This window comes from Muntiacus reevesi, chromosome 3 (genome assembly GCF_963930625.1).
Source record: "Muntiacus reevesi chromosome 3, mMunRee1.1, whole genome shotgun sequence".
Classification (NCBI taxonomy): Eukaryota; Metazoa; Chordata; class Mammalia; order Artiodactyla; family Cervidae; genus Muntiacus; species Muntiacus reevesi.
In genome coordinates this window covers 59,322,879-59,328,878 of record NC_089251.1, presented here as the reverse complement: position 1 = coordinate 59,328,878, position 6,000 = coordinate 59,322,879, and the positions used below count along the sequence as shown (strand labels likewise).

Sequence of the window (6,000 nt, the reverse complement as noted above, 5' to 3'; positions counted from 1 at the left end):
TTCCTCTACACCACGTCTGTGCCCCCTCCCTGGAGAGGGTTCCTTTGTGAGAAGCAGTGTCCAGGGTGCAAACCCTGGGCAAACAGGAAGAAGAGAGTAGCCAGACTTAGTTCTTTATTAGCAGCACATGTTGGGTTTGACCAAGTTCAGTTAAATAAACACAATCTCACATCAGTGGATAAAATCTGGTGATGCCTGCCTCATTTGGGGTATACATAGTTATCTAGAATTAGATGGGGTGTCTATGGTTATCTGCAGTCGAAGAGGGTATATGGTTATCTAGAGTTATATGGGGTGTCTATGGTTATCTGTAGTCATAATGGGGTATATGGTTCTCTAGAGTTACATGGGATGTATGGTTATCTGCTGGAAGAAAAATCGACAACCTCAGATATGCAGATGTTACCACCCTTATGGCAGAAAGCAAAGAGGAACTAAAGAGCCTCTTGATGAAGGTGAAAGAGGAGAGTGAAAAACTTGGTTTCAAACCCAACATTTAAAAAACAAAGATCATAGCATTTGGTCCCATCACTTCATGGCAAATAGATGGGGAAACAATGGAAACAGTGACAGCCTTAATTTTCTCAGGCTCCAAAATCACTGCAGGTGGTGCCTGCAGCCATGAAATTAAAAGACGCTTGCTCCTTGGAAGAAAAGTTATGACAAATCTAGACATTGTATTAAAAAGCAGAGACATTATTTTGCAAACAAAGGTCCATCTAGTCAAAGCTATGCTTTTTCCTGTAGTCATGTACGGATGTGAGAATTGGACCATAAAGAAAGCTGAGCACCAAAAAATTGATGCTTTTGAACTGTGGTGTTGCAGAAGACTCTTGAGAGTCCCTTGGACTGCAAGGAGAAACCAATCAATTCTAAAAGAAATCAGTCCTGAATAATCATTGGAGGGACTGATGCTGAAGCTGAAGCTCCATTACTTTGGCCACCTGATGTGAAGAGCCGACTCATTGGAAAAAAAAAAAAAAAACCCTGATGCTGGGAAAGATTGAAGGCAGGAGGAAAAAGGGACGACAGAGGACAAGATGGTTGGATGGCATCACTGACTCAGTGGACATGAGTTTGAGCAAGCTCTGGGAGATGGTGAAGGACAGGTGTGTTGTGGCCATGCTGCAGTCCATGGGGTCACAGACAGACTCGACTGAGTGACTGAACAGCAACGGTTGTCCGCAGTCATAGGTGGGTGTATGGTGGGGGGGGGGGTGGAACAGAAGTGCAGTCCTGGTGACTCACCTGCAGGAAATGTGGATGTGGGGGGACAGGCAGGAACAGTGAAGGGGCTTCACAGCTGGATGGAGGCAGTAGCCCAGTCAGTGGTTATCTCAGTGGGGATCCTTGGGTGAGCACTTTGATGAACAGGATTTTGATGCCAATTTAGTTTTCTGCTGTTCTTGTGCCCAAAGTCTTTGCTTGTTTGAAGTGAAGCAAGACCACCACCCCCTGAGAAAAGGGAGTCAGTGATTTTATAGTTCCAAAAGTGTCTTTGGGCAGGAAGTCAGAGCAGGTGCAGGGGGCCGGAGCAGAGTTGTCCCCCCACCCCCGCCCCCGCCCAACCCTGGTGGCTGCTGCAGAGAGAAGCCTCTAGAGGGCGCAGGTGAGCCCACATGCGGGAGGCCCCGGGAGGGGACAGGCAGTCAGGGAAGAGCACGGAGTCCTGGGAGTGGAGGGAAGTGGGCTGACAGTGAGAGACCGGAGCCCAGGCAGCTCTGTGGCCGCCTGTCCCGCCAGCACCTGCTCCCTGGACACGGCCTGCAGCCATCTGTGAGCCCAGACACCGCAACGGGACTCAGCCTGGCTTTCTTCAAGGACCATCTTCTCCTGGGATCGGAAACAGACCCCCCAGTGGGGTCCAGGTAAGGCTTATCCTTCTCTCGTGGTTTCCTAAGCGATTGGGCTATGGATGAGATGGAGGTGTCACCGTCCGGGACAGCCCGGGTGCATTTTTGAAATGCGTGTCATTTTTGGGTTGCGTTTCAACAAGCTTTCCCGGTTACTATGCGTCTGTGCTACTGGTTCTAAGACCTGAGAGTGTTCCTTTGTTTTCAGGGAAACACTAGACACCCCATTTTGCTACTAGCTGTGTGTCTGGCAAAGGAGCTGCATCTGTGTGCTCAGCAGGTTTGGGGGCTCAGTGCTGAGACCCTGGGGTCTCCTGGAGCCTGGAGGTGTGCTGTGCGCAGCAATGGGGGTCCCCAAGGGTCCTCGGAGCTACCTGGGTGGTTCTGAATCAAGGCCAAAGTTGTGGCCCCCATATCTTGGGGTGAGTGGGGGGACAGAAAGTGACTGGGTGGAGACACTTGTCTGGTGGCTCCGGCTGTGATACCTTGACAGCTCGGGGGCAACTAGGGCTCCTGCCCCAGAGTCACTGATTCCCCATCTTCCCACCATAACTGCACCTGCTTCTCCCAGGAGGCTGGAGGTGTTGGGCAGTGGGACAGGGGGGAGGGTCCGAGAGGGACGGTAAAGCCACAGAGATGAGGAGGAGTGAAAGTCCCTCCATCCATTGGGGGAGTTTGACGGAGTCGGGGGGTAATCGCGATGAGAGGGGAAGCTCAGCCCGTCCTGTCTGAGGTTCTGAAGTTGTGCTGAGACACTTTGCAACTAAGGGTGAAACTGCAGCTGATTCAAATATTAAAGAGGGAAAAACTATGATGAACCAAAGGAGAAAAAAGAATCAGTTCAGATAACAGAAATATTTCCTGCCCAATTCTGAGATCTCTGAGCCTAATACCTTCCACGTTACATCTTGACAGGGTCTGCCATAGAGAGGGCTACTCTGCAAAGCTGGGGAATGGGCATTTGTCCCGACGACACCCTGGGTCCCTTGTCGCCGGGGAGAGGATAGGCCCCACCTGGGCTGGCTAAGCTGGGGTCTCGCTGCCCCTATCCCCTCCCCAGGGTGAGCCAAGTGGTAAAGGACAGTCCTATGACAGCACATTTGGAGGGCAGTCCTGGAAGCACATGTCTTTGGAGAAAAAAGTAAATAAAATTTCCCTGAAATGTTTGAACTTCACTCTCTGATTACCATCCAGTTTCTGAGAGTAAACACGGTATTCGCTTTGTGGAAGATTCGTATTTGTGAAGTTCAGACTTGAAGGGGGCCTCGCCCTCTTCCCTGGGTGTCAATGTGTAACCCCAGCCCCTCACGCAGCTCTGCCACGCACAGACCCCCACATCACAGGGTGTAAACTCTGCCAGCTCTTTTAACTGGGGGCCTCCTCCTCCCATCAGCGTTCCTGAGGTCCCCAAGGACCATCGATGAAAGACAGGTCACACGAGTTTTCTTCCTAACTTCTGCAGTTTGCAAAAAAATGAAGTTCATTCTCAAGGAAATGCCCAGAAACCCAGCTTCAAAGACTCAGGTAAACCTGAAATTCAAACACAGAAGCTGTAAACAGGATGGTGTGTTGGAAGCTGGCCCAGTGATGAAGTGCTCAGCCGGCGGTCCCCTCCTGGCCCCCGGGTCCTGCCTGCACGCCGCCCGAGCTTCCCTCCCGGGCTTGCTTCCCTCTGTTGTCCCGGCCGACACCTGCCGGCTCCTGGCTTTGATGCTGTTCGAGGCTCTGCTCAGGTAATTCCGCCTGCCAACAGCATCGTTAATTAACTTGCATTAAGCTCACTTAGCGCATTAGATCAGTTAGGAAACAAAGGTGGAGCCCCTGTGTCACGGTGAGGATGCTGTCCGCCGTGCGCTCACATGCGTGGGCTAGAATTTTATTCAATCTCAGATTTTATTGCCTGAAATAAAGCAAGGGATAATGGACATGTGGGCACTTAGCCTCTGCTCTGTGTTTCTACACTTCACACTTTCACGCTTGTCTTCTCTGCTTTTCAAACAAGGGAATCAAGGCCCAGAGGGGAAGGGATGCCCGGCCGCAGGGCTAGTGACGGTGTGACCCCAGTGTGGCTGACGGAGGTGGAGCACCGGGCGCTCAGGCTCGTGCTGCTCACCTTGTAGGTGGAAAGTCGGCAGAAACCAGACCTACTGCCACTGCCTCTGTGGGGATGAGCCGAGAGGGTGCCAGACACCCCAGGTACACCCCTCCGGCTCAGGGTCGTGTCAGTCCCAACATCCCAGGTATGAAAGGCCGACCTCAAGTTCAGGGGTCATGTCAGCCCTGACACCACGCATCATCTCGGGGAGCTGCCCCCACAAAGATTTGGTGACAGAGGAAAGCAAGGTGGAAATGAGGTGCGGCTGTCTCTCCGCAGTACAGACTGGTGACCACAGGTATTTCAGGCGATTCAGTCTGATGATTCTAGCAGCAAAGGTGTTCACATGGCCCTGGGTTCAGGCCTGGCCTCTGTCAGCAGGAATAGTGAGACTGCTCTGCACTGAACTCCTCTCCAGGGTCTGTCCCAGGAGCAGAGTTGTTACCCCAGGTGGGTGATCCCACAAGGTCGGAGCTCAGGAGAAGCACAGCCGGGGTCTTGGGGCAGGGTGAGCCTGGCCTGAGAGTGGGTGAGGGATCCCAGCACCCAAGGCGGCTTCAGTGCCCCTCGAGAGTGGAGGGCGCTCAGTGATAGTGTCCATGGTGGGTGGTGGGTGGGATATTTCGAGTCAGAGAAAGGTCGCTGGCAGTTCTAAACCCACTATGGGGTAGATCGCATTGGCAGAACCACCCCTCTGGGTTCAGAGACATGATGCTCCTTCAAGCCTGGTGCCCAGTTGTCCAGGGTGGGACAGGCAGATGCCAGGGGCCCCAGAAATGCCTGGAGTCCTGGGTACACAGTTCTCGGAGAACTCTGTCTCCAGCAGATGGGTCCAGCAGGACGGCGGTGCCGAGCCTTCCGTGGGGAGATGCACTCACCTGAGAGGGCACCTGTGACCCACTCCCTTGAGTCCAGTCCCCAGTCACTCGCAGGCCATACCCTGTACTTGGTGAGGTTGTGCCCAGCTGGGAAGCCCCTCTCCCGATGGGCGGAGCTGCCATCACTGTGCTCGGAAGTCCTGCTCAGCTGTGCTGTTTCTAGATCCTTCACGGCTGACACATTTCAGAAGTTGGATATAGCGAATGCAAGGTGAGCCCAAACACTGAAATAAGACAGTAGTCGCCCGAGAACAATAGGGAGAAAATTCTGCCAACAGCGCCTTAATCCTGGCATAAAACACTTTCTCAGGACGTGAAGACAGACACGCGAATCCAGATTACAGACACAAACCAAGAGGCCGTGGTTTGACAGCTAAATGTCCCACTAAAATGTCCATGATGCTGTATTTCCAGTTCCATTGTTCTTAAACTTTGCACCCAGGAGAGAGAAGGCAGGATTTCATGGCGGATTTAATGTGTGTTTCATTGTTGTGGTTGTTCAGTCTCCGAGTATGTTTAATGTTCGTTTATTCATCTGACAAATCTTTTCTGAGGACCTGCTAGGGTGCAGACACTGCCCTGGGACTGGAGACACGGTGCTGCATGGGTGGTGGTGGAAATGACCCCGCTTTGGGAAGGTGGCCTCCTAGCAAGGAGAGCAGAGCCACAGTCCAGACACAAAAATGACCCTTCAGTAAACCTTGGACCAGGAACAAACACACAGGTGGGCAGAGAAGAGCTGCGTCAGAGTGAGGGCCCCTCCTGAGCAGTACAATCTGAGGGGTGGCCAGCTGGGGGCGCACCTGAGACGCCACACCCCAGCAGGCAGGCAGTGTGACTACAGCTGAGGGAAGAGGGGCGAACAGGAGCTGGGAGGAGATCGAGGATGGAGGGAGTAGGGCTGGAGGCCAGGGCAAGGAGTTTGGGCCTCGCTGAGGGCAGTGGGAAGGCAGACTAGGTGGTACAGTGTCGCTTGGAGACCCTCAGTGCCCACAGCAAGACCAGGGAGTACAGTGAAACCCACCACCACGAGTCAATCTGCAGGTAGCCTCTTTCTGAGGGCCCTGGTGGGGCTGGTGGGGCTGGAGGCAGGCAATAGGAGCAGCTGGGCTTTCAACCCAACATCGGCTCTCTTGGAAATTAACAGTGACAAAGGGGCCCTTTCTGAGAAAAT

The 6,000-nt window shown here is 53.1% G+C and overlaps 1 protein-coding gene across 1 annotated transcript in view; it reads left to right on the top strand.

Annotated features, from left to right (window-relative positions):
* The first annotated feature begins 1,686 nt into the window (after window positions 1-1,686).
* The window catches only part of EDAR (ectodysplasin A receptor), a 50,277-nt gene continuing 45,963 nt past the window's right edge, over window positions 1,687-6,000 (top strand). The window contains exon 1 of the mRNA XM_065927318.1: window positions 1,687-1,868. The gene's annotated coding sequence lies outside the window, so the exon portion shown is untranslated. The remainder of the gene's footprint in view (window positions 1,869-6,000) is intronic.